At 35.7% G+C, this 23,852-nt stretch overlaps 1 protein-coding gene across 3 annotated transcripts in view; it reads left to right on the forward strand.

Moving 5' to 3' along the window:
* LOC411036 (two pore potassium channel protein sup-9) overlaps positions 1-23,852 on the forward strand; it is a 116,620-nt gene that overhangs the window by 61,113 nt on the left and 31,655 nt on the right. The window contains exon 1 of one of the 3 annotated variants that reach the window (XM_016911933.2): positions 4,221-4,241. The exons of 1 other annotated variant lie outside the window; for it this stretch is intronic. The gene's annotated coding sequence lies outside the window, so the exon portion shown is untranslated. Of the gene's footprint in view, positions 1-4,220; positions 4,242-8,766; positions 9,132-23,852 lie in introns of those variants that run through there. One more of the 3 variants, XM_006562719.3, reaches the window with a different exon arrangement.

The raw sequence follows: 23,852 nt of genomic DNA on the forward strand, positions 1-23,852 counted from the left end.
GTGACATTTGCAAGTTTATACTCGAGTTGAGTCTCTCTCTCCGAGTCGTAGACAGAGTCCTCAATCCCTTCGATTGACGAGAAGCCGACTTTTAAAGTTGCGTTTCAACCCCCTGTCGATGCTTGTTCGTATATTACGTGTTTAACGCTCGATTTTTCACTCTATTTATTTCTCCCTTCTTTTAGAAATGATCTTTTCGATTCTCGTGGACGAGAATTCGAAGTTAAATTGAATTTTATTATATTTCTAATAATAATAATTGTAGAGAAATAATAAAAATATAAAGGAGATGCTCGATTTCACGGTGTGAGGGGACGATTACAAAGCAAGATGACGGGCGTGTATTAAATTATCACCGAGATACGCGTCGCTGCGTGCGCCATCCTTGCTCCAACGTGATATATTCGACAGTCTATAAAGCAGCATTGTCGAACAGGATTGTTTACGATAGAAGGGTGGCTTCTTGAATAAGACTTCTTGCACGGCTCAAAATATCAAGACGAACCCATAAATCCCTAGAGGCTATATTTCATTCAAGCAAAGAGCATAAATTGTCCGCACAATAGCGGACACACCAGCTTGTACTCGATTTCTACGCGACAATAACGATCTCGCGTTTATAATAAGAGACCCCCCCTTATCGATAATTCCAATAATTAGATCTTCGAACACCTGTGAAACTCGATATTCCGAGAATAAAAAAAAAAAAAGAAGGAGAAAAAGTTGAATTTCACGCGATAATCGAGAATTTCACTCTCTTCTTCCCGTGATTTTGAATCGCGTGATCTTCGAGTTTCTCTCTCTCTCTCTCTTTTCTTTTTTTCCCCTAACCTCTTCTTTGTTCCAGGCGAACCGATAAAGAACGATTCAATTAAAATGCGAAACAGTTATCGACGATTCTATCCGGTTTCGGCTTTCCGTTAATCTAGGTATTTTCGAAGATCCACCGATGGAACCGGAAATAGGGAAACGATCGACGGGAAAAATTATTACTTGGCGACTTTGACCAGCTTGAAATCTTTTTTCTTCTTTTTTTTCTGCTTGAAAAGAGGAATCGAGAAGATACGAATGAATTCTTTCTTTTTTTTTTTTTTGATTTCTTAAAATAGACACGATATAATAGATCGATGATAAAAACTTTTGGAAGTGGTTTCATTGTTCTTTCGTTAATGGAATCGTGACACGTGGCGCGCGTTAATTTCGTTAAAAATTACATCAAATTTTTTTTTCAGGCTTAAATGATCCCCAAGAGTTTCATTTTACGGAGGAGAGAGATAAATATCCATGATGAAATCGTGAAAAGAAAAGAGTGACTTGTTACGTTACATCGAATAATAATAAAGAAATCGATCGAATTAAACTTTTGCAATTAACGGGATCGTTTATTAATTATTCATCTCTACGAAGTGTCCAATAATAATAGCAATGATGGAATAATTGACTAATGAGTCGCTTGTCCCAAATTGTATATGCATGTATATTTTTATATATACACACGCAATTATTTAGATTGTATATTCAACGATCGACCCACATTTCCTCCATATGCGTGCAAATTTTAATAACTGTGGAAATATTTTACTCGAAATTTCACTGCTTATCACGATTTGTTTAACGAGTTTAATAATTTTTGTACGTATTTTTCTTTTTTTTTCTTTTTTTCTTTCTTTCCATTCCCGTGATTCGAATTCCTCCGTCCACGCTCGACGATTAAGAAAATTATAATTAATATCGAAGACTCTAAAATTTCAACGATTCTATTTCCCGGTTTATATATCCACGCATACCTTTCATATCCATGATTCCGTGAATTCCAAACTTTCCGCCACTTTGTTCTCCTTGTTAGGTTAAAATTTCTCTACTGGCATAATAGCAACGTGAATTATTAACCCGCGCTGGGAATATTCCCGTGTTTGAGTCGTATTTCGAGTCTCTCATTCGGCGTGCACGAGCCCCGCGACATCTCTCAGAAAAAGTTGAATAATGAATCGAAATATATTTTCGAAAATATACGTAGCTGAAGTGGAGGAATCGGGGAGGAGAGAGAAAAAAAAAAGGTCTGAACCTATATTCGTATCCTCTCACTTTTCGCTAAATATTTTTATAACGTTGCAAGGATACAATAAATTCGAGTAATAGACGAGAGGGGAGGTTTCTCGCGTATTAAATCATTTAAAAAAATTACCAAAGGTTGGATTGGAAACTTTTGAACCTTTCAAGCTCCACTTACGCGATCTTACGCTTCATTTAATCGATTAAAAACAAAATGTCAAATTAAAAATATCGGAACTTTCACTTTCAAACTTATATGAAAGAGGCAAGAGAGAGAGAGAGAGAATTGAAATATAAACTTGAAAATAAAATGAAACTTGAAAAAAACGTTTCCTCTTTCAAGATCAATAAAAGCATTCCCCTATTTTCCACCTGTCTACCATATCTAAAACACGTTCATCAGTAGCTGAACTTTCTAATTAATGCAAATTGTGCAACGAACGGTGTTTCTACCTGCGTTTGCAAGATTATAATTATGTTTAGCAACAGTAATAAAGCATAATAATAGAAGAACGTGAAACATTTGCACACAGTACGCATTAACTCGAAAATTCTATATAAAATTTTTAATTTTTTTTTCTGTCTATTTAAAATATTTATCTACGAGTAAATTTATACCAGAAAACAAGACACGTTTAATTATAATCCAATATCAATCCATTAATAAAATATACACCAAAAAGAAAAAATCTTTCGAATTCACAAAAATATAACAAACATCATGTTCCATTAAATCGAGGCAAAATACTACCTTGACATCGTTCGTCTTCGAGGAGAAATAAATCGAAGAGATAGGTAAAGAGAGAGGGAAGAGAAAAAGATATCATCTATTTATAAAGCATGAGCGAGGAGTAAAGTTCAATCAGGCTCACGGCTTGTCCCGTGGTGCCTCTATTTATTGCTTCTTTGTTGATCAATACGTTAAATTGTTGGTTGATACAGGCGTCCACGTACACGAGCCTAATATTTTCGTCGAGTAGAACGAGTCGAGCACATATATAAGTGTGCTGCCAATGTTATTGAGCCACTCCACTGTCCTTTCCTCGCCACCACAGAGACGAATCGTTCCAACAACTCTATCCTAATCATTTTGTTGCGAATTTTCTCCGAGATCCCACTACCATCACGTTCGAGATACTTTAGAAGTCGAACGGAAGAAGATGAAATCAGGATCCTTAACGGAGATATCGATCCGGGTAAAGAGATGCTTTTAGAAGTGCTCTTAGGGGGTGCTTTTACAGGCTTGCTCGTTCAGCTCGTATGATAAAATTGATACAATGGTAACTGGTAGTAAGTGGCGGCAAAAGGTAGGAATTTGAAAGGCGAAGTGTGAGAAACTTCTCTGACGAGACATCGATGGGATTAATTGAGAGGGGCGAAGAGATTATTAAAAGAATTAAATCTGGTGTTAAGAATTAAATGTGATAAAAACGCGCCAAATTTAAATTGATCCAATCGAGAGAGAGATAATTTCAACATTCTTTCCTTTCCAAACGTGTTTGTTTGAAAAAGTAACCTTGCCAAGTAAGTGGCCAGCTTCATCGATCGATTTTCAATTTTCTCGCGTTGCAGTCAAGTTTCTTTCTTGGTAAAGAACCGACGACGGTAGTTTGTTACTGGCGTTTGATCGCGATAACGCCATCGAGGCGCTTGCTCTCCGTCATCCTTGCTATTATTTACCACACCCTGGAACAGTCTCCAGCCTGGGGGTCGCTCGGGATGATATGTGACGAGCGCCATTCTTCACTGGTGGCTGGTAATCCCCTTTTTTTTTTTTTTTTTACTAAAGTCTAATACGATTTTTGGCTGAACCAGGGTGCAACGAAAATTCCTTTCATTCACTTCGACGTGTGCTTGATGATAAAAAATTTTGCTCCAAAATTCTTTACAATTTTAATATTATGAATCTACGAAGAAGAAAATTATTGATAAAATTATTGAGAAATTTCCACGAGTGAAATATGTTTATTAATTAATTGTTTAAGAAAGAGATCATTTCTTTTTCATTATCTGATTTCCTAATTCGTTCGATATTGCAAGCAAATTCAATTTGTAGATTATACATCTGGACAATTGCAAGTGTCTTATTAATAATAAGAAACGAATCGAATCGATTATTTTAAACGATTCCCTCTCTGTTTCAGGTAGGATCTACTCTTCTGATCGATGTTTATCATCCTTTAATTAACGTAAGTTGAAGAGATGAACGAACGAAAATTCGTTAATAAATGTTGGGCAAAGTGACAAACTTGAAAACGATGATCGAAATCCGAGGTGTTTTTGTCTCAATTTAAGCTTTTAATTAAAAATTCAAATTCCCGAAGAAGGAGGAGGCTCTTGTTCCGATTAAACCGAGAGCGCACTTTTGTTTCAAGTCGTCGTGCCACGCGAATTTGCGCCCCGCTAATTGGTAACGATCAATTCGCGCTGCTCGTAACGCTATTTTTTCCCCCGATTAATTAAAATTCGCCGCCTATTTCTCTTCTCTCTGGTATTGGTTAACCACGTTGCTAATATAAATTGTTGAATTTTTATTAATTAATTCGATAGAGAGACGTTTCCTCTAGGACAGTGAAAAGTTTTTAATTAGAAGATCATTAGAAGTGGAGGAACGAGAGAAAATGCACATTTCGATATATTTTTAAAGAGAACGATTGAAAGAAACATGTGTTTAGAAAGTTTATCGATTTATTGATTTCGATTGATTGAATATAATTGTTATATTCAATCAATATTCGTAGAAAATTATAAGCAAAATAGTTGCCATGTTGATAAATTAGATTCGAGTGGAACAAAAATTTTTGTAATTTAAGACTCGACGCGAGTCTGATGAAAAGTTAAACGTGTCGTTTATACAGGATATTTTTATAAAAATGTCGATGAACGACAGTGTCTGTTAATTAACTTTTCTCTTCCCGTCTTACATTTTATGAAAATGAAAATTTTCTTCGTCGATTCTCGTGATCTCTAATAATTTTAATTAGAAATTTATCAAATTATACATGACTACGAGAACGAAAATAGAAATTCTGATGGAAATATGAATCTATTCCAATTTATCATTTCAATTTCTAACGAAATATAAATTATAATTCGTCAAATCTGTTTTAATAAAACTTTTCACGTGAAATTATGTTTCGAAAAAATCCTCGACTTATTATTGAGTATTATATCGCACAGATGTTCCCTTTCTGCCTCTGCAAATCTTTTAAATCATTTCACGCGTGCACAACAACTTACTCGAACAAATAAACATAAATTTCTCGTAATCCCGATTGATTTGCGAATTTAAACATAAACTATTACTCGTTATTTTTGTCAATTTTCAATAATCCTTTTGCCAAGTCGATATTTTTTTACTTTATTTGGAAGTAAAAAAATTTTCCGACTTAAAAATCCATAATCTTTCTCTTCTTGACTTGTTAAAAAAAATTAAAATTTCTTGAATGTATGAATAAAAAAAGCAGCACCATTTGATAAAAGAATATCGAAGAATAATTAAGAATGAATAAAAAATGTGCTGTACAGATTTTCCTCGTTTGAAGTTTTATTTTGAAAGAGAAAGAGAGAGAGAGATTGACTTTAAGGATTCGGATAAAGTATTTACTCGGATAAATCTCGGCCACAAACTGGAACTAAAACCGAGTAGAAAGTTGTTCTACTCGGGCAAGGATAATCCAAAAATGTGGAATAAAATTCGACTGGGATCTCGTTTTCTAGAAAATCGAGTTTGAAATATGCAGAAGTCATCGACTCTTTTAGCAGACAGCTTTCTACACCGAGTGTGTCGGTCACGAGGTAGCCGAGTGCACGTGCACTCGATCAATTTTCAAACCGGATTCTCACCTAAATAAAACCACAAACGAGAAAATCTTTTCCATCTTCGTCTCAAATAAAAATAATTTTAAAAAAAAAACCACAAACGAAAAAATCTTTTCCATCTTCGTCTCAAATAAAAATAATTTAAAAAAAAAAAAGAACAATTCCTCGTTCAATTTTTTAAGAAATCTTCTCACTTTTATTACCGTCTATTGCTCGTATACTCAATGATTTTCCAACAATTTTCCTATCCGTCGAAACAACGATCGTATTATTTTTCTTAATTAATTAATCTCGTCGATGAATGAGTCTGCGATTCCGCGCTTATTCAATGAAAATTCAATTATCCAAGAGGGGGAAATACCGAAATCCCTGGAACGAGGGAACAGTCGCGCCTACTTTCGGGGATTAATTGGTTTCTTCGCCCAACACTTCGTGCAATCAACATTGTTCGCGTTCTTCGAGCCAAAATCGAAACGAGCTCGTTCGAAAGTTAAAAGTTGTATAATCGATTCGATAAAATTGAATAATAATAATTCATGGAACGGTGGAAAAAATCAACGATGGATACGGATTTCTCGAGCACGGTTCGCAAATTCCTTTTGTTTCTTTAACGCAATTCCCTTTTGCAACGAAATCGAACGAAATAGCCCCCGGCGATGGACTTTTCTTTCATTCCCGAGAAAGAAGAGATAAATCCAATTATATGCCAAATTTTTGCGAACCGTATTTATTAAAATATCCTTTGAAATCGTCATGTGTTGGCAAACAATTCTCACAAACGTATTATTTAAGGGGATGATAATAAACATGGAGGATCTAAGATACATTTATATATTATAATACGTGGAATTAGAGAAAGAAGAAACTTGCAATCTTATTTCTTTATAACAGTTTATATCTCTATTTATCTACTATTTTTGTTAATACAACTGGAATTCAATCTTTAAATCCTTCTTTGGATTCGAACGCTTGGACATTGCGTGGATCATCTCCACGTTAATTATCTGAATTTCAATGCAAATATATCTCGTCGAAAGAACGGGAGAGGGAGGGGAAGAAAAATCGGATTAGTTGGCGGATATAAACAGCGTAACTTTAACGAAGCACATTATTTGATGAACGGTTTCGGCGCCAGCTTCGAGCGCGGACCGCTTTTAATATGAATTTGTGACGCGTGTTCGAATTGGATCGTGAAAATACCGTGTCCCGGTCATTTTTCGGGCCACGCCGCTTTGATACTTTGATCGTCGATTTAGCGACGCGCTATTGCCGTTAATAAACGAATTGATGGGCACCGATGGGATCCGTTTTTGCCCGGATTGGTTTTGATTGCAGTTCCAAGAAAACGTGCGGGCCAAAATTGTTCCCGATATCCTATTTTTTTTTTTTTCCCCTCCATTTCAATTACTCGTTATTGGAAGTTACGGACGTATTATGAAATTTTCTCACAAATGACGTACGAATACGAAAAAAAAAGTTACAGTTTCTTGATTTTATTAAATTTAATCTTCATCATTTTAAATTAAAACTTATAAAAAAAAAAATATCTCTAAGTAGAACGTATCGATACAAATCATAACTATAAATTGGAATCCTCTGAAGAGGAAAAGAGGATCGTCAAAGGAGAAAAAGAAAAAGAAAAAAATACCACAATGGCGGCAATTCATCGAGGCAACGCGAGATCATCACCCAAGATCTCAATCATCCCCCGAAGAATTGGCCGAGCGATAATCGCGGCAACCTTTCCGCTCCTCTTCTCCTTCTAAGGGGTCCATTATCAATGAAAAGAGGTGGACGTATTCAACCCGAGAAGAGACACACGGGGCTCAAACGGGGATTGCCGTCCGGACACTGCTCGAGCGTTCCCCTAGAAAAACACAGGGGGAGGAAAAACGGATCCTCGAAAGAAAGAGAGAGAGAGAGGGCTCATTAATGCGCGCAGGGGCGAGAGCAAGCAAGAAGAAAAGAAAAGAAAAGAAAAAAAGAGTATTTCGCGGCGCAGCGAAGTCGATCCGCAGTGAGGAGTAGTACCTTCCACGTCACCAACGAGGAAGGGGTGAGCCGATGGATGAAAAGGGGTGGCTGGGCGAAAGGCATCCAGTATATTTAGCCGTAAAGTTTTACAGCAACCCTCGTGGCCACGGCTCGCGTGGCCCGTTTCCTTTTTCCATCCCGACGGGCAAAACGAGACGAGACGAGACGAGGGCCATCACACATTTCGCCGCCAAATTGCCGTCACGTTTCCCCGGAAATTCGCCGTCATCTTCCTCCCTTTCATCCTCCTTTTGTTCCTCTCCCAATTTTTATTTCCCCTCTTTCGGGTTACATCTTCCACCGTATGTATATATATATATATGTATACGTGCATGTACGTGTGTGTATGTGTGCACGCGTTTCCCTCTCGGTCGGTGGTAGCCTGGTGGGGGCGGTCTGAGTTCTATTTATAGAAAGCACGACCTATATATAGACGTCGCGGGCTATGCATAGCCTCACCCCAGCCACCCCACCGACCTCTCTCTTTCTCTTTTCTCTCTCTCTCTATCTCTCTGCACTGCGAACAAGGGGGAGGAGGTTGTGCTGCGGCCGGCCGAGGTGTACGGCGGTGGCGGTGCTGGTGCAGGTTCAATGAAACCAGGCCAACATCCCCTCCTCCTTCGCCCGGCCTCTCTCTCTTACGTGAAAATACAGCACCCATTCACCCGCTTTTAAGGTACGTTCACACACGCCGGCCCGGACGATGACGCACGCCGACTACCACCACCACCACCACCGCCACCGTCGCTACCACCACCACCCTTCTCCGCAGCCTCCTCCTTCTCCTCGACATCCGCCAGCATCAGCGTCGGGGGTTGGTTACTCGCTCGCTCGCTCGCTCGCTCGCCTCTTGCATCTCGACCAGCGTCATCGAGCTCCGGTTTTTCGCGGCCGAACGCCGACGGCGGGACGCTGGCTCCACGGCTATGCGGCTCTCCTCCATCCCAGGGGATGTGGGACGGGATAGATGAGATAGAATTTTGGTGAATGAGTTTCGGAGGGATGAGGTAGAGGGAGGAGGAGGAGGAGGAGGAGGGAAGGCTTCCCCCCCACCCCCTTCCCTTTCGAATGATACCGAGTTCCCTCGATGGAGATCAAAGGGGTGGCAAGGTTCGAGGGGGTGGATTCGAGTGTTGGGAAGTTCGAGTTTTGTTGTTGTACGTGGTGCGTTTTGGTCGGATAGAGAATGGAGCATTCTCGTACGGGTACGAGATTATTAGTCAGTAAGTAATTGTTTTTTTATTTAAACGATAAAATATTATTAATATCGTCTCATCGTTGATTTATTATCGAGGGTACGAAGGAATATATGTGTGGAGGAATTGTTTTTTTTTTATCGTTCGTAATTGAAGTTTTTTTAGTATCGTTTGCTTTAAAAATTTTACGATAATGATAAAAAAGAAAAAAATTGGAAGTTATTTTTAAAGGGATATTCTTTTGTTAGCGATTTGGAAATAGTTTTTTTTTACGGCGGGGAATTTCTGTGATAAAATTGATCGTATTCGTATATGTTTTAAAATTATTTCGATCCATTTTGAATTATCAAGAAGGACGGATAAATTGTCGCTTTCGATTTTTCATTTCTTTTCGATCAAGGTAATTTCGGGGATATTTGTAAAAATTTTCTCGTACCATTCTCGAAATCTTTGCACCATTTTTTCATATATATAAAGCTTTTAACTCTACCTCGAATGCACTTTTCACAATTTTTCATACTTAATTATATTATTCTCTGTAGTACTATGAATTAATAATAATGTTTAAGCCATTTAATCATTTAGTTACAACTGACACGTGTCTCTTTGAAAGTATGACTTTTTTTTTATCGCATTATATTATTTTAGCTGTAAATTTTATTTCTCCCTTTTTTTCCCTTTTTTAATCGATAATTAAAAGATTTATTCTCGAATTTTCGAGATTGTTTATTAAAAAGTAACCATCGATACTTGGTCGAAACTTGATACAAACCGAGTTTCCTTAAGATTTATAACCTTAAAAAACTTATTTCTTCAGGATCGGATAAGTTTTCCTATCTAACTTTTCCGCTACAAACACTTTCGTTTAATTTTATCCCTCCAATTTGATTCGTCGTCGGTTTCGTGTATGCAAATCGAACTCGATTATTTTTTCTTTCTTTCTTTCTTTCTTTCTTCTCTTTTTCTTTAAATTTAAATCCAATGAATATTCGAGAGGATTTTTCAAAATACACCTACCCAGCGAATCGATAAACGAGAAAAAGAATCCGTTTTCGAAACCCCATGGTGATTCCTCTCTTTCAAAATTTTATTCCTATGGAAAAAGAATAAATATTTATACCGTTTACAATACCCTCTCTATCTCATTCTCTGATTAATGATTTGAAATTTATCGCCGAATTTTAACAAAGCTTTACGCCGCTGCAAATATTTACCCAACCATTCTGTTGAATTACCGATCTTCTCGATCATGTTTCCCAATCACACTACGAATCCAATGTATCTGTTTACCGAATCCACGATTTATACATATTCGAATCTAATTCCGACTATTACATCGAATAGACGATTCATAGGGCGCCACTTTACGATCCAATTTTCAATCGACTCAAATTTATCATTTACCTTATTAGAATATATTTCTTCGTAAATATATGAAACAACGAAAGAAAAAAAAAAAATAATCTTAACTTTGTCGATTTTAAATGTAAAATATTTTACATTTACTTTCGAAATGTTACTTGTGATGAATGTTGCTTGGAAAAGGGAGAAAAGGTTTGAAAAGGTTTCCCTCGAGTTTATACGAGATATACGGATTTGAGAAAAAGTGAAGACGTCACTTTAAACCGAAGCGTTTGCGGACTTAGCTTTAAAGCGGATCTCTTGTTTTACAATGTTTGCATACGAACGAAGTGTCCACTTCTCGATATCGTGTCGCCGATTGAAGGATTGAATCGAGGAAGGAAATGAGAAGGAATGGAGAGGGGGGGAAGGAAAAAAAAAATGGCGTTATATTATTCTAAAATATTGGCGGGTAGAGAGAGAGAGTATCGTACAAGTGGAAAGGGAGGGTGGCGGTGGAATATTTGCATCCATTTTAACTGGTTGTTTAGTTGCTCTCTTCTTGCCGAGTACTTCACTTTTGAAAACGCGTGACGCGTGATGGACGGTGAAATATCGATAATCAAACATGGAAATACATCTGTATTTGTTCCAACTCTATCTCTGCTTTTTCCGTTTGATAAAACGATCCGTTTTTATTCGACGATTATTATCTCGTTAAAACTTTTTCTTTTTTTTTTTTTATCAACTCTTTTAAACTCTTTTAACTCGATCATTTTTAATTTTAAACCTATAAATTTATATTTCTTCTTCTGGGAAGAAGAATCTTATCCATTGTGTCTGTTTTTTTTTTTAATTCAATAATAAAAATTTAAGATTCTCAGAAGGTGTTTAGCATTAATCGTTATAATACTCGATGGATTTAATATCCAGCAAGGAAGAAGGTTTTCGTGATCAAGGGACGAGAGTCAATGAACCAGAGAAGTGCAAGGCATAAATTTAGCGATCCGTTTCGCGTGAGCGATTTTAGTGGCTCGACTTTCGTGTCTAATACGCGATTTATCGAGCAATCTCGTTCGTTCCTTACGGCCGGACTTCGATTAACTTTGGGAAATAAATAAAATTATACACTATTTGCGGGCAAATTGGTTGCGACTCGCGGGAAATTTCGCGATAAATTGATAAAAACATTGTTACAAAAGGTTTTTTTACGAGGTACAGTTTGAGAAGTAAGAAAATTAGCCAAAGTTTCGAAGTTTTGACACGCGTCTCGCGTGTTCAACGTTCGAGAGATTATTAAGCCTCGACATTAAGGCGAAGTAAAATTGAATGTATTATTTTTAAAAAAAAAGATATATATGTTATAAAAATCAAACGTGAATATTAAAAATAATCGTTTAAAGAGCGATGGGTTAAGTTTCTTAAGAAAGGATATATTATTCGTTCTTTCGAAATTTTTCAAGGGATTTAACAAGCTTGCTTTCCGAATGTCTCGATTATCGAGAGATCGTCAGATTGAATGTATTACCGGGTGAACGTCTCTTAAAAAACCATCAATTACACGCTTGCACCGATCAATCACTCCTCAAGCAGCGACCAAAAAAATATCGACTGTGCAACAAGTACATTGATTATATATACACTTCCAGATTGCATAAGTGATTCGTAGGGATCGTATTGTTGAATTTCAATCGCGATATATATATATATATATTCTCTTTAATATTCTCTTTTTAAAAATAAAAAATTATCATCATTATAATTCTATTCGTATCGTTCTATTCGAAAAAATCGAGATCGAGGAAACGAAGAGTTAAAAGAAGAAATGTTTGAATATTTTATTTCAAATTTAATCTATAAAGTAATTTGTTCGAACCAGCCATCTTCCTTTTTCGAAATCCAAGTTTATTGCCTTCAATCGCGTTGAGTTTCAATTCTGGACCGAATCGTTTTCATTGTTCAAAAAGACAATTCATTTGGATAAAATGGAAACTCGAATTCCTCAGAATCAAGGAAGTCTTGCTTCGACAAACATCGAGTACTCTCCATATTCTGAAAGAACAACTGAGATTATCGAGTTGTATTTTAAATATATATACACCCTAAATTTATTTAACATCTTGGAAGGAAAAAGAATTTGAGGCAAGCTAATTAAAAGTGTCCCATTCAAAGATAAAAATTCCTGCTGCAATTGCATCGATTTTTATTTCGAATATTGGTATTGGAAGAAAATATCAATATATTCCACTTTTATACTATTGTACACCATAATCACTCAACTATCTATCTTAGTTACTATTTCTAATCTCATCAAATCTATTCTTCCTCCAATCTTTTATTTCTCAAAATAAATTACAAGTTTGTACAAAAATTAAGAAAGGAATTTAAAATATTGCTATTACGAAAAAAAAATGTGGTAAATGCAACAAGGACAAGTTACGCACGATTTCGTCCATCTCCCCTGAATTTTCAATCGAACGTTCATATTCGAATGGCGGCCAGACGAAATCCAGATAAACGTAATAAACCGTCGCCCTTTCCCGATAAGCCTTATCTCGCGTTTAGCGAGTTGGCCGATATATATAAATTGAATTAGCCTCCGGATTGTATTAGATTACCGATATATATATATACAGCATCGAATCCTAATCACTTTTCGAAGCATTTGGCTAAGTCTAAAACGATGCGGTTAATCGGGACCACCCGTTGTTGCTGCATAATTAGCATACAGAATGTGACCAACCATCATTGACATCTCTATTCGAGAAATAATAAAGAATTCCATCTTCGTATCTTTCTTCAACGTATCCTTTCTTTTTAACTCGTTTTAAACGAGCCTTCGTTATTTGGACGAATGTTATATACTTTTTGTTTGATGAAGGATAATGAGGAGAAGAAAGATACGTAGAGGAACGATTAGACGTTGAGAGAATGTACTCACGATTTGGAATATTTATTATCGTTTGATAGATTGGGGTAGTCGATGAGGTTAAATAAGAGGTATGTGTTTAATCTATTTTCTGCCAATGCAGAAACAGTTACACAATGTTATGCAAGCTTCTTCGCGCTATTAATAGGGATTATTCGTGTATTTATCGGCGCAAGCAACGAAATGATGTTTGAGCATTATTATACGCGTGTTACAAACGTAGGCGAAACGATATGAATGGACAATGCACACATTGGCTAAACTTCGATGCATAACTGTGCACGCCTTAGGTATATTTGCCCTCACCTGAACATTATTCACGGAAAATATACAGCTGTGTTGCACGGTATATATATTATTGGTTACGTGTATTACATATATTAACACTTGGTTAATCGTGATTTTGAGTAATTAATTATAGTTCACGTGTAATTCACAAATTATATTTAACCGATCCGAATTTGCTTTCAAATATTGAATAAAAAATTAAATCAAAACTATACAAATCGATGATAACATTAAATATATATTTATATACAAGAAGAGGTAAATTTCATCCAAGTTTTCATAGGATGAAAAATTATCTCCACGGGTGTACAGTGATTGAAACAGTGATCTAAAAAGAAATAAAAATCGGCTCGATTCCTCGCCAAATTTCGAGCCAGGCGTGGAAAATCGAGGTATCGGCTGGAAGGACGGTCGATTAATTTTACAGGAATATATCTGTGACATTCGGTACGTGGAATCGAATTCGACCAAAGGAGGGGGGACAATTTATTGGTCCACGTGAAAGGAAGCCGTCGATTTTGCATCCACGGTCGAAAGAAAAAAAAAAGAGAAAAAAAAATGAAAGAATCCAGGAAAAGATACGACAAACGAGATTAGATAAAAGACTGTTCGGAGGCAGTTGAAAAGCACTGCGTAATCACTTAATATCATAAATTGTGAACTACAAATTTATATATAAATCCTCTCATTCAGTAGATAGACTTTGTTCGTTCTTCACTCAATAAGTTAAAAATTCAACTTCACTTTATACAAATAATCATAAAAATAATAACCACTTTTTTTCATCTATTACGAATCGATAGGCTAAGTTCCAACTTAAAATTCGCAGTTTCATTTCGTTGCACTAAATTGTGAACTACAAATTTATATATAAATCCTCTCAAGTTAGATAGAGCAGACTTTATTCGTTCTTCGCTCAATAAATTACAAATTCAACTTCACTTTATATCAACAATCAAATAATAACCACATTTTTTCATCTGTTACGAATCGATAGGCTAAGTTCCAACTTAAAATTCGCAGTTTCATTTCGTTGTACTAAATTGTGAACTACAAATTTATATATAAATCTTCTCAAGTTAGATAGAACAGATTTTATTCGTTCTTTGTTCAATAAATTAGAAATTCAACTTTACTTTATACCAACAACCAAGTAATAACCACATTTTTTCATCGATTACGAATCGATAGGCTAAGTTGACTTAAAATTAAAATTCACAGTTCCATTTTGTTTGAACTTGCATTGTATAGACTCTCCTCCTCTCTCCTCCATCCCTCCCCTCATTCACAAAAAAGTACGCCACGCACATGCGATACACCTGGCCCGTGGTTACGCCCCGTTTGAAACACAACTCGAGCGGGGTTAATTCGGGGGATCGATTAGGGTAGATCGTTTAATTACGAGAGATAACGTTGTCCACCACCACCCCCTCCCCCCAAAACCCTGATTTTCCGTTCTGCCGCGATCTCGCCGCGTTACACTGATCCCCATTTCCGCCTCGAGGGATGCGCAGCAGCGAGATCAGTCATAGATCCGACCAGGACGTGTTTCGACCAATTGGTTGACGGAATCGGTTCGACTGTGAATCATCCTGGAGGGGTGTTTCGTTCGTTTGTTCCTCGAACGACGTGATCTATGACTTCATCAAGGATTCAGAGGGATTTTTGTATGAGGGAATTTGAGGAGAAAGTTTTTATTGGTGATAGACGATTAAAAGTTTCGGAAGAATAAAGAAGGGTTGTTGTTGAAAGGGTGAAAAATTTGCGTTTTCTACGATATTCACTTTGTTTTGGATTTTTTTATCAAGTTTAAAATATTTATTCGATCTTCTCCTCGAGGTAAGAGATTTTATAAATGTGATAAATTGTTTGATAAGAATTAAGTAATTTCAAGATTTTTATGCAACACGATTCGATTGTTGAGTTGCGCGAAATTCTGAAAAATATTTAGAAAAATTTTATCGATAATTTATATCTTCTCCGATGTATAATTAATGCGTTTGATTGTTCCTGGTTGGTTAATTAATATTCTATTTCGTATCGAAATAGGCAACTTTCAGATATGCATATCGTTCTCTTTCGATATCATTATCGTAGTTAAACCATGTTGCTCTACATCACGTTAACGCATCCCCTAATTAACTGTTGATCGAGTTGTTATATAATTAATATTAATTTTCGTTGATACTCGTTATCTATGTATACATATATATATATTTTAGAACGAAACAGGTCGATAGAATCTCTCATTATATTTATACATTTGTTATATCAACAAGAAATATTAAAAATCTCTCCTAATTTTATCTCTTCTAACGATAAAATAATGAATATTTAATCATCCATTAACGATTAATTAGTGAACATTCAAATTTCAACCCGTCAAAACTCAATTTTTCTTTACGAATTATACGTAGATTCGTGTTTATGCAAGAACACGCGCCTTCTTTTCGGCAAAAAATTGTAATTAGTTCTCTGGCCAACTCGATTTCGTTATTTAAAATCATCCGTGCGTCTCTGTAACGTTGCCAGAGGTGTTCTTTAATTAGGAAGTAACGAAATCGCGGTGTAATTAATATTTCCAACGCGTGCTTGAATACAATGGATTTGGGACGATCTTTATTCTTATTTTCGATACCAACGATTTCAATTTTTAATCCAGAAGTCTTTCATGGATTATATCGTCGTTGCTGGAAGAAGAAATTTATTTATAAATATTCGAAATTACATGAATTATTAATTTAACCCATCAAGTTTGAGATGGAATTTAATCGAAACGAATTTCACGTTTAATCGAATAATAAAATAATGTTTACACTTTGCATAAAATTATAATAATCGGTTAATTATAAATAAGGTTTCACAAGGTTTTCGATTAATCCATATTTTAATGGAAATAACTCGTAGGATAATTTTAAAAAATTCATACGAATTTAAAATGACTTGCAAGTCATTATAATTACACGTTAGTTACAAACTGTCCTAATTGCTACGTACTTTCATCAACTTTTCAAGAACCTTCTATTCAGACCGTGAAATTACTACACATTCTACACAAACTACAGTCGGACACGTACGTAAAATTCCAACTATTTTATTTCGATTCAATTAACAATCAACCACGAATTCCAGAACTCCTTTTATCCAAACCTTAACATTATTAACCACGATGATTATTGATATAATACACAATTTATCGACCTATCCAAACCTTTCCAAAAGCAAAACCCTAGCTGTTCGAACATCGTTCAAAGATCGCAGCAAGTCTTGGATGAACCGACGTATTCTCGCGCCACCTCCTCCTCGAATCACCGGATATTTATCGGCATTTGTCGCCCCGTTTGCGCTCGAAGAGAATTGGCCGCCCCGTTTAATGAGCGTGCGAAGCTGAAGAGGCCGTAAGCTCGACCAATTAACGAGCCTTCTCGCGGATCGCGTTGTTGCGAATGCGGTGGAGTTCCGTGGTGAACAACGGATAGGTACGAGAACACGTGAAAGGAGAGCTTTTTTCTCTCTCTCTCTCTCTCTCTCCACGATGCTTTCCAGTTCCATATAACGATGTTCCATATTCCAGCCACTTTTTCTCCACTCCACCACTCCACTCCCCCGGGGATGGAAGAAGAGTTGCATGCACGCGAAACGGATGGCGAATTCGAGGGCGAAGCTCGATGGAATCGAGAGACTTGGCCGTTTCCCGGTTGTTAATCGGCAAAGGGAGGGGGGGTTAAACGAGTGTTATAATTCGAGATGATATGTGGGTCGGTATTATTATCGATCGTTCCGGATTTCAATCTTTCTTTTTTTTCTTTCTTTACAATGATTTAAAGATTAAATTTCGATACAGTTTCGTTGGAATCGACGAAATTTCTTCAAATTTTGCATCTAAATAGTAATTATCTTGAAAAAATAAAACTTGGGAATAATCTAAGGTTTATTTCGAGAAGAAATCTTGAATAAGATCGAATAAGACTTCAAACACGAAGATCTGAAATTTACAAGTCGATATAAAAATAAATCTTATTATATATATTAAATTTAATTAATTTTTTTAATTGGAGATTAAATGTATTTTATATACTATATATTATATATACATATATAATTTTTTTATTTAATTAATTTTTATTTTATAGTTTATAAATTTTTATTTTAATTTTATTTAAATTAGTAAGTAAATAAATGTATATAAAAATAATCAAATTACGTCTACAAAATGTCAATATCAAATTGCTAATTCAGAATTTATATTATGTATATTAGAAAAATGAATATTTAATATTCGATATAAAGAAATTAATAAAAAAATTGATCCAATTAATACATGTAAACCATGAAATCCTGTTGCTATAAAAAAAGATTGAGCCATAAATTCTATCATTAAAACAAAAAAGGTGTATAAGTTTCCCTCCCTTCCAGACGTTACCTAATATCTCGAACCAGTAACAACGTCTTGCCTCGTCTTGTATCGAGAGATAAATCCTTTCGAGGTTTCAATCCTCGAACAAACCAGCTGGCCACGCGTGTTTTCCGCGTTGTATCCACGGAGGTTGCATCGAGGGAGCTTGAATGGGTTGGTGTGTGGAAAGAGCGGGGAGCCGGGAGGAATTTATACAGCCGCTTCGGGCGGCTAAGTTGTGCGCTCCAGGCATGGTGGTTGTGTGCCGCAATGCGGCTGTGTTATCACACCATCGAGCACCTCTCGTACGTGCACATTCCCTCCTTTCTCTTTTCCCTTTTTCTTTCTTTCTTTCTTTTTTTCTTTATTCTTAATCCGTGATCTCGTTTCGGGGATAATCAAAGTGAAGGAGATCGGGGATTGGAGAGCAGTCGTTCCGAATCGTGCGGTCGAGCGAGACATTAACAGCCAAATTGCACGGTCGTTAAACGGTATTTGTATCGATTCTCCGCCCTGTGTGTTGAACGCGTATCTGAATAATTAGGGATCGAGCGGGGAATTAAATAATTTAATTTGTGAAAAGGTTGATTTATGAAATTGTTTTTCTTTTTCTTTTAGTTGATAAATTCAAAAGTTTCGTTTGTTTGAAGAAGAATTTATCGTCTCCGAGTATTTCAGAAGAGATCGAGGAATAATTTGATTTGTAGAAGAATCGAAGTTTTTGTTTTTTTACATTTTTTTGTCCGTTAAAAGCGAGGAACAGGATTATCGATTATTCGTTGACAAGTTTATGAACGTTTCGTAATTGAATTTTGTAATTAAATTTATTAACCCGTAGATTTTACGCGTTTACGTAGATTACGTAATCAATTGAAATAACTGCGTCCCAGATTTTTATAAATTGTCGAGATTTGACGAATATCTTTAATTCGCAAGACGATACAACTTGTGATTACTAAGAATATGAATTTATGGGATAGAGTTACAATTAATAAAGATTTTGTGCGATTGGAGATGAAAAGAGGAATCGTTTTAACACGGATGGAGAGATTTAAATAAATGGGATGTAATAATTGCATAATTCGAAAATTGTTGTTTATTTACTCAAACGTATTATTATTATTATTATAAACTTGTTATCGAAATGTGTATTTAAACGAATTTGTCACGATCCACGAAAAGAGCAGTTCACTTAACGATATTATCCCTTATAAGCACCCCTTTCATTACAGCTTAAAGGCACTTACTGATAACGGGTTACTCGCATGAGAGATCTGATAAATCAAACTGCAAACTGGCGACAATTTTTTTTTCAAAGATAAGTGCAGCTCAAGCACGTTAACCCTTTTCGACGAATATTCCAATATCCTTTGCTGCTGCGATTCAATTTTCATTTTACCTCCTCTCTCAAAAATAAAATATTAAAAAAATTTCTTTCCTTTTTTTTTTTTTTAAATTTCTCCCTTTCAGCGTACGATAATTTTCCTAATTTAATTAATAACCTCGCAATTGCATCCACGTAATTTTTAAAAATATATATATCGGCGAAAAATTACGAACTCTTCTCGATCGAGAAATCAAAAGAAAAAGTGGAAAGTACAGAGAAACGAAACGAGAAACGAAAAAAAATAGAGAATACACTTGAAAATTCGATCCAGCTGAAATTTTATTTGAGCACGTATCCTAGCAATTTCACCCGTGGAATCGTAGAACCCTGTATCTCACGATTCTCATCGTGCTCCGGAGCGTAATTTCTGCGCGCCAACTTTTTAAAAGCTTATACGAAGGAAACAAAGCATACCTGTGCACTCGTTATAGATATTTCCCAGGCTATCATCAAAGTATCGGCAAAGCGTCCAATTTCGTCGCGTTTACGAGTTTCGTTTGTTTGAAAATCATTCTTCTTTCTCTCCTTCTTTCTTTCTCTCTTTTTTTTTTTCGAAATCAACGGACAACCACCGTTCCAGAGTGGTATCTCGGAGGCAACGTTCGCGAAATTTCGTCGAAATTTACGCGCAATATCGGACCCACGTCGAGGATTTTATTGGAAGCGATCAATTCCCTTGAAGCGATTATTTTATCAGTGACAGCTGAGTACGAGTTGCATTAACCCCGATGGGTTGTCGAGTAGAAACGATAAGCAATTTTCTTTTTCCTTTTTATTAATATCGAGCGTATCGAGATAATTGTTCCAAGTGGATGAAACGTAGTGGATATGTAATCAATCTTGTCGACGAGGAATTATTTGTTTGAATTTTTCTTAAGATTTTTGAGAAGAAGAGAAAGAAGAGAGGAAAATTTCTCGTTTTTTCACTGTTGATGAAAGGAATTCTACTGGACTGATTTCCAGTCATTCAAATATTTTATTAATTTTCGAGCTACTGAATAAAAGATATTATATATTTTTATATTTAAGAAGTATAGATATATAAAAGAGGGGGGAGATTTTTATCGAATTTTTGAAAGTATAAAAAGTGTATTTACGAGTGGAAACTATTTACGCCATTCTTTACGACTGCCCTTGTTCCAGAAAATATCGTATCTCGCGATTTCCCTTTTCTAAGATCTATCATTGCTCAAGAAAAATAAGGATGGATACAGAAATTAACAACGTTGTTATTCCTCCCTTTTTGCCGAAGGATACATTTAAACGTATAAGGTGGAAGTTTTTGGTAAGAGGATTGATGATACCTATCGAAAGATAAACTTCGACCGAGGTTGAGATGGTTAAAAATGTTCTTCGGGACAGCCACCCCTTCCCCTCCCTGCCCCAGAAAAGTTTTTCTGCCTTGCCTTTTTAAAGCCTATTACACGGCACAGGAAATCGATGGACATCGATCTTGGAATATCGGTTTCTTGCACTACTACTACTACGAGGCCCCAGATATTTCTATTTCCAATAGGACAATTTTGTACGCCCCCAGAAATGCAATATCCCCTTATGCAGCTCGTGCAATATATTTCGTATTTCCTGGCGAGCATATTTTTTGCGCTCGAGAATACGTATCGATATGACGTGGATACCTTGATGGACGAGGTATAATAGGCACTGTTCCGAGACTTTTTCCTTCTTTTTTTTCCTTCAAATAGAATATTTTAGATATCGAAATAGAATGTAAAAGGATATCTTCTTTGAATTGTTTAAAATCACGAGCCAACATTATATATTGAATTTAATTTACACATAATGGAAGATTGATCATTCGAATCGTTCAACGATTCGTTCACAATTAGATTTATCATCTAATATAAAGTTTCGCAGAGACGTCGCAGCTTTTTCGATCTACATCCGCGATAATTTTATCAAACTTAGGGAGGAAGGACAAAATGTATATTCTCCGACGATCCTCGCCCCAACAATAACATTCTTGGTTGCACAATGATCCAGTGTCGAGACAATGTGTAGCTAAAAGAGGCGCATATGCCTCGAAACAAACGGCGCATCTGCTGTAATTGTTCACGGGGGACAATAGGCAGCAGCCGCTCGATGTTTAAGCACAACCGGTTCATTGTGCGGCCGAGGGCTCGAAAAGATTCGATTAAAATCAAAGATCCGTCGATCGTTCGTTGTTGCCGATCTCGGTCGCTGAAAGGTTCGTTGGTGAAAACGAACAACTTGTTTACTCGTCGAGAGAATTAACGCGCGCAAGTAAAGAAAGAGTTGGATCGATTGATAAAAGATTTTGATCCTTTACGATCGAACAGAATCGAAAGTAGAATTTTTTTTGTATTAAAAATATAATTTCTTTTACATTTGCATTCCAAAAATATTTTTAATTGAATTATATATAGGTGTTTTGTGTATAATATTGTAATGCAAGAATTGCATCGATTCACTTTCCAGAGATCGATGTTTGTTGCTTTTATCTGTTTCCTTTTGTTCCGCAACAACTTCGTTATTCAGCATCCAAAATCAATTGGACCCCGGAGGCTATTTTGTAAACGATATTGTTAAGTGATTCTCAGTTTTTCGTGAGTTTAGCGTGAAAAAAAAAAAAGAAAGAAAGAAAAAGCTGTATCGTTTAAAGGATCACTATTACCAGGCTAAATATACTTAGTTGAGTCTAAAAAAAAAAATAAAGAGGGATGAAAAGGGACGATCGATAATTAACCCTTTGCCAACCTCGAACCTTTGAAAGCGATTTGCAAATGGTTTGGGTTCGAATATGGGTTATTTTAATTTTTGAAAACGTTCATCCAATCCAGTGGGATGTGGAGAATTGTCGATACGGTCTAAAAGGAAGGAGCACTCGGAACAGGGTCGTAAATCTGAAATTTGTATGTAGATTGATGCTCCCGTCGTGTAATTGCAAATTGTTTTACAACGATTTCGTGGAGCAGTAGTTAAGTGGTGAAATTCGCTGTAATGTTTCGCAAATTTATGTAAATTTAATGTCACGTGCAGTACGCTGTTCCTTTCCTTTTGTACATAACGTGATTCCATGGACGTAAATATCATGGGAAAGATAACTAGCATCGAGTCAATTATTATCAGAAATTATTATTAATTTTAAATATAAATAAATTTATCATAAACCAATGAAATAATTTTATTTCTCTTACTTTTTCTTTTCCTTCGAAATCAAGCCGTATTGTTAAAATTACTGTTATAAGGAAAATTATAAAAAGGATTTGTATTTGAAAGATTTAAATTCGATAATATCTTTTTTTATTTTTTCTTTTTGAAATATCGGATGATGGGTTAGACGAGAGGCGCGGGTGCGTGAAATAATTTATTGGGGAGGAAGGGGAGGAGGGTGTGATATTAACATGTTCGAACAAGCTTTCACCTGGAAATTTCTGGGGCACTTGCCGAATATTACACCTGCTTTCGATTCCAGGAAATTCCTGTACACCGACTACCACTATTGTACAGACAAGTGTATTCCTGTTGAATATTCTATATGTGATCAGGGACAGCCGACAGATGCGATACCGATCGCATTTGCATAGAAACGATAATCTAACCACACCATTCTCTCAGTTAAATTTACAATTAGATTCGTTGAACGAATTGCCGTAACGGTATAATAGTGCCTGTTGATTATCAATTGAATTTTTAAGTTTCGCTCGTCATTCTCTGTTTCATGTATTATTACGAATACAGAAAGAATGATGATGAATACGAACTCGATTATTAATTAATGGAGAAGAAAAAAAGTAAGAAAAAAAATCTTGTATTATATCTTGTACCCTTTTTCATTTTATCGCAATTATCAAATGGATGTTTATTAAAGACATAAATTTTCTTTCTTAAAGCGAACGAATCTTTAATCTTAATTTCGTCGTTCTTTCCCCCTCTTCTTTATCCTCTGTTTCGTACAAGTGGAATTGTTATTGGTAAAAAAATTAGACGAATCGTATTACGTTTCGTAGATCAAACAATAACGTAGAGGCTAACGATAATGCGTTATTGATCTGTACGACAAGCAACGAAAAGCTTTTAGAAGAATCAATTATCGAGACAGAAGCAAAAAAAAAAAAAAAAAAAAGGATAATGACGACCAGTTGGAGATGGACAGTATCGAATGAAACAAGGAGAAAAATTATTTTCGTTCGGAGAAAATAAGAGAAAGTAGTTGAAAAGAGTTAGTTTAAAATATCTTTCTCTGAATTGTAACATAAAAAAAAAAAATAAACAATTATTATTGTAAAAAAAAAATATTCTTCGAATCAAACGTCGAGAAAAAAAATATATATATATACGTATAAAGGAGCAGTGTTTTTTCTAAGTTTGATATTTTAGAAAACTCCATAACAATAACTCTCGACAAAAGCGTGATATGAAAAAGAA

This window comes from Apis mellifera, linkage group LG4 (genome assembly GCF_003254395.2).
Source record: "Apis mellifera strain DH4 linkage group LG4, Amel_HAv3.1, whole genome shotgun sequence".
Classification (NCBI taxonomy): Eukaryota; Metazoa; Arthropoda; class Insecta; order Hymenoptera; family Apidae; genus Apis; species Apis mellifera.